The sequence below is a fragment of the Chiloscyllium plagiosum genome, unplaced genomic scaffold (genome assembly GCF_037043375.1).
Source record: "Chiloscyllium plagiosum isolate Xiang-an unplaced genomic scaffold, Cpla_swu_hap1 HiC_scaffold_52, whole genome shotgun sequence".
NCBI classification, from domain to species: Eukaryota; Metazoa; Chordata; class Chondrichthyes; order Orectolobiformes; family Hemiscylliidae; genus Chiloscyllium; species Chiloscyllium plagiosum.
In genome coordinates, this window is record NW_028270190.1 from 33553710 (window position 1) to 33566042 (window position 12333).

Here is a 12333-nt window from a genome sequence, read left to right on the forward strand (position 1 = left end):
CAACGAAAGGAAGTATTTCAGACGATCGTGCGATCGACATGAAGCAGAAAATGAACAGCCGCCGCGGTTGTGAGCACCGGGAATATAGGCATTTGCTTTCGCGACTTGACTGCGTTGGTCGGTTAGCTCCGCTGGTTAGAGCGTGGTGCTAATAACGCCAAGGTCGTGGGTTCAATCCCCGCACTGACCATGTGAGGCGCTTCCGTCGTTAGCAGGTCTGTGTCTGTGTTCGCCGTGGCTTTTACTTTCACCGTCTACAAGAACTTGTCACATGGTCGGTTGAGATGTGAATTCATTCGAAAGGCGACCATCGCTGTCATGGAACATCAACCCGCTGGTCCCATGCCGGATCTCAGCTGCGTTGCTATTTTTCCAAACAACGTGCTACACCAAACCACGAAACAGGTAGCCTCACCTGCGCAATAAAACATTTGACAGGGATAGACGCACGACTTGATCGCCGTACCCATGATGACTGCTGGATGTTGTCTGCAGCAAATCAATCAGTCTCAATTGTTTTCACAAACAAATGCAAAGCATGAAATATATGCAGTATTAAGCAGACCTGGCACAGTCTCGGAGCAGAACCAGAGTTCAGGCTTCAATTCAAATCAAAGATTCGTTCATGTTATTTTCCTTGATCTCTGTTAATACTTGTCACGCGACTTCCAGAGGGAATTCATTCGCTTGCACACCTCTCATGCATCGAAGCTGGAGTTATCATGACACCAGCAATATCATAGAGCCATTAATAAAATGAAATTACTGCGGGTGCTGGAATCGGAAACCAAAAGAGAGAATGCTGGAAAGTCTCAGCAGTTCTGGCACCATCTGCAAGGAGAGAAAAGAGCTGACGTTTCGATTCTAACTGATCATTTGTTAAAGATAAAAAAGGGGGAGAATTAGGGAGCTGTTTACACCAGGCTGAGAGATGGTGAGTCAGGGCTCCAGATGCAAAGGTGATAATGAGAGTGCATGGAGAGATCTAAGGGAGATTAGGAGCCGTGAATGACGCAGGTTGTAGCCAGTGCTATGTGACAAAATATGTGGGGGGTGGGTGAACCTGAGACAAAATGGAAAACAGGGGAGAAGGGTAGCAAAGCGGGAAGTGGAAAGGAAAAAGATATTGATGGTGTGGGGAGCGAGAGAAAGAGAGACAATCAAGAAATAAGAGTTACAGAACAATGAAAAAATCACAAATAAAAAAGATAAATAAAATAATTGAAATAACATTACCTGAAGTTTTTTGAATTCAACAACTTGAGACAATTTTCTTCATTGAATTTATCTATCTTTTTTTATCATTTCAGCTGCACTATCATAGAGCTCATTAGATATGGACAGCACTGAAAGCACAGTCTTCGGCCGAACTCGTCCATTCCAAACAGATATCTTCAATTGATCCAACTGCGATTGCATGCACTTGACCCATGTCTCTCCAAACTCTTCCTATTCAAGTACACGTTATGATTCCTTAAAAGTATTGGAATTATACCATCCATCACCTGCTTGTCTGGCAACTTATTCCACAAACACACCACCCTCTGCGCGCAGCCATTGCCCATCACTGCCTTTCAATTCTCGCCCTCCCACACCTGGTTTATACCCTCTAGTTCTGCACTGCCACACTTGAGCGAAAGAAACTTATCTATTTACCCGATACATGCCCCTCATGATTGAAAAGCCTCCATAAGATCCGCTCCCAGCCTCTGACGCGCCAGGCAAAATAGTGAGTGAGTGTTCAGCCTGGAAACGTTTGCAACTGTTCCATTTTCAAATGTAGGATGTAGCATGCTGTCTGAAGCAATCATCTTAGCATCTGATCTGTCACTGACGAACGCTGCAGGAAGGCGTGATAACTTGCTAAATATGCTGTCAAACGAAGATTGCATGAGCAAAGTAAGTGATTGAGGAAAACGTGCAATTGGCTTCTGAGCTGTTGCTGACACCAAAGCAACTGCGTCGTTCGGGAGCAGAAAAAAATCCCACTGTTCGATTACAATTCAAATGCATTTGGCATAAGGTTCGTAGCAGTTTATCAGCAGCACATAACCCTGACTCCAAAAGTCTGTGAGTATCCAGTAGAACAGTGAGCGATCGTTGAAGGTACGTTTCTCCAGACGATATTTGTCAACATGACAAGCTGCAGCTGAGCTGGTGGCATTGCGATTGAAATTGCATGCGTCCGGACATTGTGCTTAATTTTGAATATCAGAGCAAATGGTTAAGTCGAGTAGGCGCGTTCGGAAAACTAAATGCTTTTTTTTCGTTGAAAAGCTTTGCAACGAAAGGAAGTATTTCAGACGATCGTGCGATCGACATGAAGCAGAAAATGAACAGCCGCCGCGGTTGTGAGCACCGGGAATATAGGCATTTGCTTTCGCGACTTGACTGCGTTGGTCGGTTAGCTCCGCTGGTTAGAGCGTGGTGCTAATAATGCCAGGGTCGTGGGTTCAATCCCCGCACTGACCATGTGAGGCGCTTCCGTCGTTAGCAGGTCTGTGTCTGTGTTCGCCGTGGCTTTTACTTTCACCGTCTACAAGAACTTGTCACATGGTCGGTTGAGATGTGTATTCATTCGAAAGGCGACCATCGCTGTCATGGAACATCAACCCGCTGGTCCCATGCCGGATCTCAGCTGCGTTGCTATTTTTCCAAACAACGTGCTCCACCAAACCACGAAACAGGAAGCCTCACCTGCGCAATAAAACATTTGACAGGGATAGACGCACGACTTGATCGCCGTACCCATGATGACTGCTGGATGTTGTCTGCAGCAAATCAATCAGTCTCAATTGTTTTCACAAACAAATGCAAAGCATGAAATATATGCAGTATTAAGCAGACCTGGCACAGTCTCGGAGCAGAACCAGAGTTCAGGCTTCAATTCAAATCAAAGATTCGTTCATGTTATTTTCCTTGATCTCTGTTAATACTTGTCACGCGACTTCCAGAGGGAATTCATTCGCTTGCACACCTCTCATGCATCGAAGCTGGAGTTATCATGACACCAGCAATATCATAGAGCCATTAATAGAATGAAATTACTGCGGGTGCTGGAATCGGAAACCAAAAGAGAGAATGCTGGAAAGTCTCAGCAGTTCTGGCACCATCTGCAAGGAGAGAAAAGAGCTGACGTTTCGATTCTAACTGATCATTTGTTAAAGATAAAAAAGGGGGAGAATTAGGGAGCTGTTTACACCAGGCTGAGAGATGGTGAGTAAGGGCTCCAGATGCAAAGGTGATAATGAGAGTGCATGGAGAGATCTAAGGGAGATTAGGAGCCGTGAATGACGCAGGTTGTAGCCAGTGCTATGTGACAAAATATGTGGGGGATGGGTGAACCTGAGACAAAATGGAAAACAGGGGAGAAGGGTAGCAAAGCGGGAAGTGGAAAGGAAAAAGATATTGATGGTGTGGGGAGCGAGAGAAAGAGAGACAATCAAGAAATAAGAGTTACAGAACAATGAAAAAATCACAAATAAAAAAGATAAATAACATTACCTGAAGTTTTTTGAATTCAACAACTTGAGACAATTTTCTTCATTGAATTTATTTATCTTTTTTATCATTTCAGCTGCACTATCATAGAGCTCATTAGATATGGACAGCACTGAAAGCACAGTCTTCGGCCGAACTCGTCCATTCCAAACAGATATCTTCAATTGATCCAACCGCGATTGCATGCACTTGACCCATGTCTCTCCAAACCCTTCCTATTCAAATACACGTTATGATTCCTTAAAAGTATTGGAATTATACCATCCATCACCGGCTTGTCTGGCAACTTATTCCACAATCACACCACCCTCTGCGCGCAGCCATTGCCCATCACTGCCTTTCCAATTCTCGCCCTCCCACACCTGGTTTATACCCTCTAGTTCTGCACTGCCACACTTGAGCGAAAGAAACTTATCTATTTACCCGATACATGCCCCTCATGATTGAAAATCCTCCATAAGATCCGCTCCCAGCCTCTGACGCGCCAGGCAAAATAGTGAGTGAGTGTTCAGCCTGGAAACGTTTGCAACTGTTCCATTTTCAAATGTAGGATGTAGCATGCTGTCTGAAGCAATCATCTTAGCATCTGATCTGTCACTGACGAACGCTGCAGGAAGGCGTGATAACTTGCTAAATATGCTGTCAAACGAAGATTGCATGAGCAACGTAAGTGATTGAGGAAAACGTGCAATTGGCTTCTGAGCTGTTGCTGACACCAAAGCAACTGCGTCGTTCGGGAGCAGAAAAAATCCCACTGTTCGATTACAATTCAAATGCATTTGGCATAAGGTTCGTAGCAGTTTATCAGCAGCACATAACCCTGACTCCAAAAGTCTGTGAGTATCCAGTAGAACAGTGAGCGATCGTTGAAGGTACGTTTCTCCAGACGATATTTGTCAACATGACAAGCTGCAGCTGCGCTGGTGGCATTGCGATTGAAATTGCATGCGTCCGGACATTGTGCTTAATTTTGAATATCAGAGCAAATGGTTAAGTCGAGTAGGCGCGTTCGGAAAACTAAATGCTTTTTTTTCGTTGAAAAGCTTTGCAACGAAAGGAAGTATTTCAGACGATCGTGCGATCGACATGAAGCAGAAAATGAACAGCCGCCGCGGTTGTGAGCACCGGGAATATAGGCATTTGCTTTCGCGACTTGACTGCGTTGGTCGGTTAGCTCCGCTGGTTAGAGCGTAGTGCTAATAACGCCAAGGTCGTGGGTCCAATCCCCGCACTGACCATGTGAGGCGCTTCTGTCGTTCGCAGGTCTGTGTCGGTACTCGCCGTGGCTTTTACTTTCACCGTCTGCAAGAACTTGTCACATGGTCGGTTGAGATGTGTGTTCATTCGAAAGGCGACCATCGCTGTCATGGAACATCAACCCGCTGGTCCCATGCCGGATCTCAGCTGCGTTGCTATTTTTCCAAACAACGTGCTCCACCAAACCACGAAACAGGAAGCCTCACCTGCGCAATAAAACATTTGACAGGGATAGACGCACGACTTGATCGCCGTACCCATGATGACTGCTGGATGTTGTCTGCAGCAAATCAATCAGTCTCAATTGTTTTCACAAACAAATGCAAAGCATGAAATATATGCAGTATTACGCAGACCTGGCACAGTCTCGGAGCAGAACCAGAGTTCAGGCTTCAATTCAAATCAAAGATTCGTTCATGTTATTTTCCTTGATCTCTGTTAATACTTGTCACGCGACTTCCAGAGGGAATTCATTCGCTTGCACACCTCTCATGCATCGAAGCTGGAGTTATCATGACACCAGCAATATCATAGAGCCATTAATAAAATGACATTACTGCGGGTGCTGGAATCGGAAACCAAAAGAGAGAATGCTGGAAAGTCTCAGCAGTTCTGGCACCATCTGCAAGGAGAGAAAAGAGCTGACGTTTCGATTCTAACTGATCATTTGTTAAAGATAAAAAAGGGGGAGAATTAGGGAGCTGTTTACACCAGGCTGAGAGATGGTGAGTCAGGGCTCCAGATGGAAAGGTGATAATGAGAGTGCATGGAGAGATCTAAGGGAGATTAGGAGCCGTGAATGACGCAGGTTGTAGCCAGTGCTATGTGACAAAATATGTGGGGGGTGGGTGAACCTGAGACAAAATGGAAAACAGGGGAGAAGGGTAGCAAAGCGGGAAGTGGAAAGGAAAAAGATATTGATGGTGTGGGGAGCGAGAGAAAGAGAGACAATCAAGAAATAAGAGTTACAGAACAATGAAAAAATCACAAATAAAAAAGATAAATAAAATAATTGAAATAACATTACCTGAAGTTTTTTGAATTCAACAACTTGAGACAATTTTCTTCATTGAATTTATTTATCTTTTTTATCATTTCAGCTGCACTATCATAGAGCTCATTAGATATGGACAGCACTGAAAGCACAGTCTTCGGCCGAACTCGTCCATTCCAAACAGATATCTTCAATTGATCCAACCGCGATTGCATGCACTTGACCCATGTCTCTCCAAACCCTTCCTATTCAAATACACGTTATGATTCCTTAAAAGTATTGGAATTATACCATCCATCACCTGCTTGTCTGGCAACTTATTCCACAAACACACCACCCTCTGCGCGCAGCCATTGCCCATCACTGCCTTTCCAATTCTCGCCCTCCCACACCTGGTTTATACCCTCTAGTTCTGCACTGCCACACTGGAGCGAAAGAAACTTATCTATTTACCCGATACATGCCCCTCATGATTGAAAAGCCTCCATAAGATCCGCTCCCAGCCTCTGACGCGCCAGGCAAAATAGTGAGTGAGTGTTCAGCCTGGAAACGTTTGCAACTGTTCCATTTTCAAATGTAGGATGTGGCATGCTGTCTGAAGCAATCATCTTAGCATCTGATCTGTCACTGACGAACGCTGCAGGAAGGCGTGATAACTTGCTAAATATGCTGTCAAACGAAGATTGCATGAGCAACGTGAGTGATTGAGGAAAACGTGCAATTGGCTTCTGAGCTGTTGCTGACACCAAAGCAACTGCGTCGTTCGGGAGCAGAAAAAATCCCACTGTTCGATTACAATTCAAATGCATTTGGCATAAGGTTCGTAGCAGTTTATCAGCAGCACATAACCCTGACTCCAAAAGTCTGTGAGTATCCAGTAGAACAGTGAGCGATCGTTGAAGGTACGTTTCTCCAGACGATATTTGTCAACATGACAAGCTGCAGCTGAGCTGGTGGCATTGCGATTGAAATTGCATGCGTCCGGACATTGTGCTTAATTTTGAATATCAGAGCAAATGGTTAAGTCGAGTAGGCGCGTTCGGAAAACTAAATGCTTTTTTTTCGTTGAAAAGCTTTGCAACGAAAGGAAGTATTTCAGACGATCGTGCGATCGACATGAAGCAGAAAATGAACAGCCGCCGCGGTTGTGAGCACCGGGAATATAGGCATTTGCTTTCGCAACTTGACTGCGTTGGTCGGTTAGCTCCGCTGGTTGGAGCGTGGTGCTAATAACGCCAAGGTCGTGGGTTCAATCCCCGCACTGACCATGTGAGGCGCTTCCGTCGTTAGCAGGTCTGTGTCTGTGTTCGCCGTGGCTTTTACTTTCACCGTCTACAAGAACTTGTCACATGGTCGGTTGAGATGTGTATTCATTCGAAAGGCGACCATCGCTGTCATGGAACATCAACCCGCTGGTCCCATGCCGGATCACAGCTGCGTTGCTATTTTTCCAAACAACGTGCTACACCAAACCACGAAACAGGTAGCCTCACCTGCGCAATAAAACATTTGACAGGGATAGACGCACGACTTGATCGCCGTACCCATGATGACTGCTGGATGTTGTCTGCAGCAAATCAATCAGTCTCAATTGTTTTCACAAACAAATGCAAAGCATGAAATATATGCAGTATTAAGCAGACCTGGCACAGTCTCGGAGCAGAACCAGAGTTCAGGCTTCAATTCAAATCAAAGATTCGTTCATGTTATTTTCCTTGATCTCTGTTAATACTTGTCACGCGACTTCCAGAGGGAATTCATTCGCTTGCACACCTCTCATGCATCGAAGCTGGAGTTATCATGACACCAGCAATATCATAGAGCCATTAATAAAATGAAATTACTGCGGGTGCTGGAATCGGAAACCAAAAGAGAGAATGCTGGAAAGTCTCAGCAGTTCTGGCACCATCTGCAAGGAGAGAAAAGAGCTGACGTTTCGATTCTAACTGATCATTTGTTAAAGATAAAAAAGGGGGTGAATTAGGGAGCTGTTTACACCAGGCTGAGAGATGGTGAGTCAGGGCTCCAGATGCAAAGGTGATAATGAGAGTGCATGGAGAGATCTAAGGGAGATTAGGAGCCGTGAATGACGCAGGTTGTAGCCAGTGCTGTGTGACAAAATATGTGGGGGGTGGGTGAACCTGAGACAAAATGGAAAACAGGGGAGAAGGGTAGCAAAGCGGGAAGTGGAAAGGAAAAAGATATTGATGGTGTGGGGAGCGAGAGAAAGAGAGACAATCAAGAAATAAGAGTTACAGAACAATGAAAAAATCACAAATAAAAAAGATAAATAAAATAATTGAAATAACATTACCTGAAGTTTTTTGAATTCAACAACTTGAGACAATTTTCTTCATTGAATTTATCTATCTTTTTTTATCATTTCAGCTGCACTATCATAGAGCTCATTAGATATGGACAGCACTGAAAGCACAGTCTTCGGCCGAACTCGTCCATTCCAAACAGATATCTTCAATTGATCCAACCGCGATTGCATGCACTTGACCCATGTCTCTCCAAACTCTTCCTATTCAAGTACACGTTATGATTCCTTAAAAGTATTGGAATTATACCATCCATCACCTGCTTGTCTGGCAACTTATTCCACAAACACACCACCCTCTGCGCGCAGCCATTGCCCATCACTGCCTTTCAATTCTCGCCCTCCCACACCTGGTTTATACCCTCTAGTTCTGCACTGCCACACTTGAGCGAAAGAAACTTATCTATTTACCCGATACATGCCCCTCATGATTGAAAAGCCTCCATAAGATCCGCTCCCAGCCTCTGACGCGCCAGGCAAAATAGTGAGTGAGTGTTCAGCCTGGAAACGTTTGCAACTGTTCCATTTTCAAATGTAGGATGTGGCATGCTGTCTGAAGCAATCATCTTAGCATCTGATCTGTCACTGACGAACGCTGCAGGAAGGCGTGATAACTTGCTAAATATGCTGTCAAACGAAGATTGCATGAGCAACGTAAGTGATTGAGGAAAACGTGCAATTGGCTTCTGAGCTGTTGCTGACACCAAAGCAACTGCGTCGTTCGGGAGCAGAAAAAATCCCACTGTTCGATTACAATTCAAATGCATTTGGCATAAGGTTCGTAGCAGTTTATCAGCAGCACATAACCCTGACTCCAAAAGTCTGTGAGTATCCAGTAGAACAGTGAGCGATCGTTGAAGGTACGTTTCTCCAGACGATATTTGTCAACATGACAAGCTGCAGCTGAGCTGGTGGCATTGCGATTGAAATTGCATGCGTCCGGACATTGTGCTTAATTTTGAATATCAGAGCAAATGGTTAAGTCGAGTAGGCGCGTTCGGAAAACTAAATGCTTTTTTTTCGTTGAAAAGCTTTGCAACGAAAGGAAGTATTTCAGACGATCGTGCGATCGACATGAAGCAGAAAATGAACAGCCGCCGCGGTTGTGAGCACCGGGAATATAGGCATTTGCTTTCGCGACTTGACTGCGTTGGTCGGTTGGCTCCGCTGGTTAGAGCGTGGTGCTAATAACGCCAAGGTCGTGGGTTCAATCCCCGCACTGACCATGTGAGGCACTTCCGTCGTTAGCAGGTCTGGGTCTGTGTTCGCCGTGGCTTTTACTTTCACCGTCTACAAGAACTTGTCACATGGTCGGTTGAGATGTGTATTCATTCGAAAGGCGACCATCGCTGTCATGGAACATCAACCCGCTGGTCCCATGCCGGATCTCAGCTGCGTTGCTATTTTTCCAAACAACGTGCTCCACCAAACCACGAAACAGGAAGCCTCACCTGCGCAATAAAACATTTGACAGGGATAGACGCACGACTTGATCGCCGTACCCATGATGACTGCTGGATGTTGTCTGCAGCAAATCAATCAGTCTCAATTGTTTTCACAAACAAATGCAAAGCATGAAATATATGCAGTATTAAGCAGACCTATGACAGTCTCGGAGCAGAACCAGAGTTCAGGCTTCAATTCAAATCAAAGATTCGTTCATGTTATTTTCCTTGATCTCTGTTAATACTTGTCACGCGACTTCCAGAGGGAATTCATTCGCTTGCACACCTCTCATGCATCGAAGCTGGAGTTATCATGACACCAGCAATATCATAGAGCCATTAATAGAATGAAATTACTGCGGGTGCTGGAATCGGAAACCAAAAGAGAGAATGCTGGAAAGTCTCAGCAGTTCTGGCACCATCTGCAAGGAGAGAAAAGAGCTGACGTTTCGATTCTAACTGATCATTTGTTAAAGATAAAAAAGGGGGAGAATTAGGGAGCTGTTTACACCAGGCTGAGAGATGGTGAGTAAGGGCTCCAGATGCAAAGGTGATAATGAGAGTGCATGGAGAGATCTAAGGGAGATTAGGAGCCGTGAATGACGCAGGTTGTAGCCAGTGCTATGTGACAAAATATGTGGGGGATGGGTGAACCTGAGACAAAATGGAAAACAGGGGAGAAGGGTAGCAAAGCGGGAAGTGGAAAGGAAAAAGATATTGATGGTGTGGGGAGCGAGAGAAAGAGAGACAATCAAGAAATAAGAGTTACAGAACAATGAAAAAATCACAAATAAAAAAGATAAATAAAATAATTGAAATAACATTACCTGAAGTTTTTTGAATTCAACAACTTGAGACAATTTTCTTCATTGAATTTATCTATCTTTTTTTATCATTTCAGCTGCACTATCATAGAGCTCATTAGATATGGACAGCACTGAAAGCACAGTCTTCGGCCGAACTCGTCCATTCCAAACATATATCTTCAATTGATCCAACCGCGATTGCATGCACTTGACCCATGTCTCTCCAAACTCTTCCTATTCAAGTACACGTTATGATTCCTTAAAAGTATTGGAATTATACCATCCATCACCTGCTTGTCTGGCAACTTATTCCACAAACACACCACCCTCTGCGCGCAGCCATTGCCCATCACTGCCTTTCAATTCTCGCCCTCCCACACCTGGTTTATACCCTCTAGTTCTGCACTGCCACACTTGAGCGAAAGAAACTTATCTATTTACCCGATACATGCCCCTCATGATTGAAAAGCCTCCATAAGATCCGCTCCCAGCCTCTGACGCGCCAGGCAAAATAGTGAGTGAGTGTTCAGCCTGGAAACGTTTGCAACTGTTCCATTTTCAAATGTAGGATGTAGCATGCTGTCTGAAGCAATCATCTTAGCATCTGATCTGTCACTGACGAACGCTGCAGGAAGGCGTGATAACTTGCTAAATATGCTGTCAAACGAAGATTGCATGAGCAACGTAAGTGATTGAGGAAAACGTGCAATTGGCTTCTGAGCTGTTGCTGACACCAAAGCAACTGCGTCGTTCGGGAGCAGAAAAAATCCCACTGTTCGATTACAATTCAAATGCATTTGGCATAAGGTTCGTAGCAGTTTATCAGCAGCACATAACCCTGACTCCAAAAGTCTGTGAGTATCCAGTAGAACAGTGAGCGATCGTTGAAGGTACGTTTCTCCAGACGATATTTGTCAACATGACAAGCTGCAGCTGAGCTGGTGGCATTGCGATTGAAATTGCATGCGTCCGGACATTGTGCTTAATTTTGAATATCAGAGCAAATGGTTAAGTCGAGTAGGCGCGTTCGGAAAACTAAATGCTTTTTTTTCGTTGAAAAGCTTTGCAACGAAAGGAAGTATTTCAGACGATCGTGCGATCGACATGAAGCAGAAAATGAACAGCCGCCGCGGTTGTGAGCACCGGGAATATAGGCATTTGCTTTCGCAACTTGACTGCGTTGGTCGGTTAGCTCCGCTGGTTAGAGCGTGGTGCTAATAACGCCAAGGTCGTGGGTTCAATCCCCGCACTGACCATGTGAGGCGCTTCCGTCATTAGCAGGTCTGTGTCTGTGTTCGCCGTGGCTTTTACTTTCACCGTCTACAAGAACTTGTCACATGGTCGGTTGAGATGTGTATTCATTCGAAAGGCGACCATCGCTGTCATGGAACATCAACCCGCTGGTCCCATGCCGGATCTCAGCTGCGTTGCTATTTTTCCAAACAACGTGCTACACCAAACCACGAAACAGGTAGCCTCACCTGCGCAATAAAACATTTGACAGGGATAGACGCACGACTTGATCGCCGTACCCATGATGACTGCTGGATGTTGTCTGCAGCAAATCAATCAGTCTCAATTGTTTTCACAAACAAATGCAAAGCATGAAATATATGCAGTATTAAGCAGACCTGGCACAGTCTCGGAGCAGAACCAGAGTTCAGGCTTCAATTCAAATCAAAGATTCGTTCATGTTATTTTCCTTGATCTCTGTTAATACTTGTCACGCGACTTCCAGAGGGAATTCATTCGCTTGCACACCTCTCATGCATCGAAGCTGGAGTTATCATGACACCAGCAATATCATAGAGCCATTAATAAAATGAAATTACTGCGGGTGCTGGAATCGGAAACCAAAAGAGAGAATGCTGGAAAGTCTCAGCAGTTCTGGCACCATCTGCAAGGAGAGAAAAGAGCTGACGTTTCGATTCTAACTGATCATTTGTTAAAGAAAAAAAAGGGGGTGAATTAGGGAGCTGTTTACACCAGGCTGAGAGATGGTGAGTC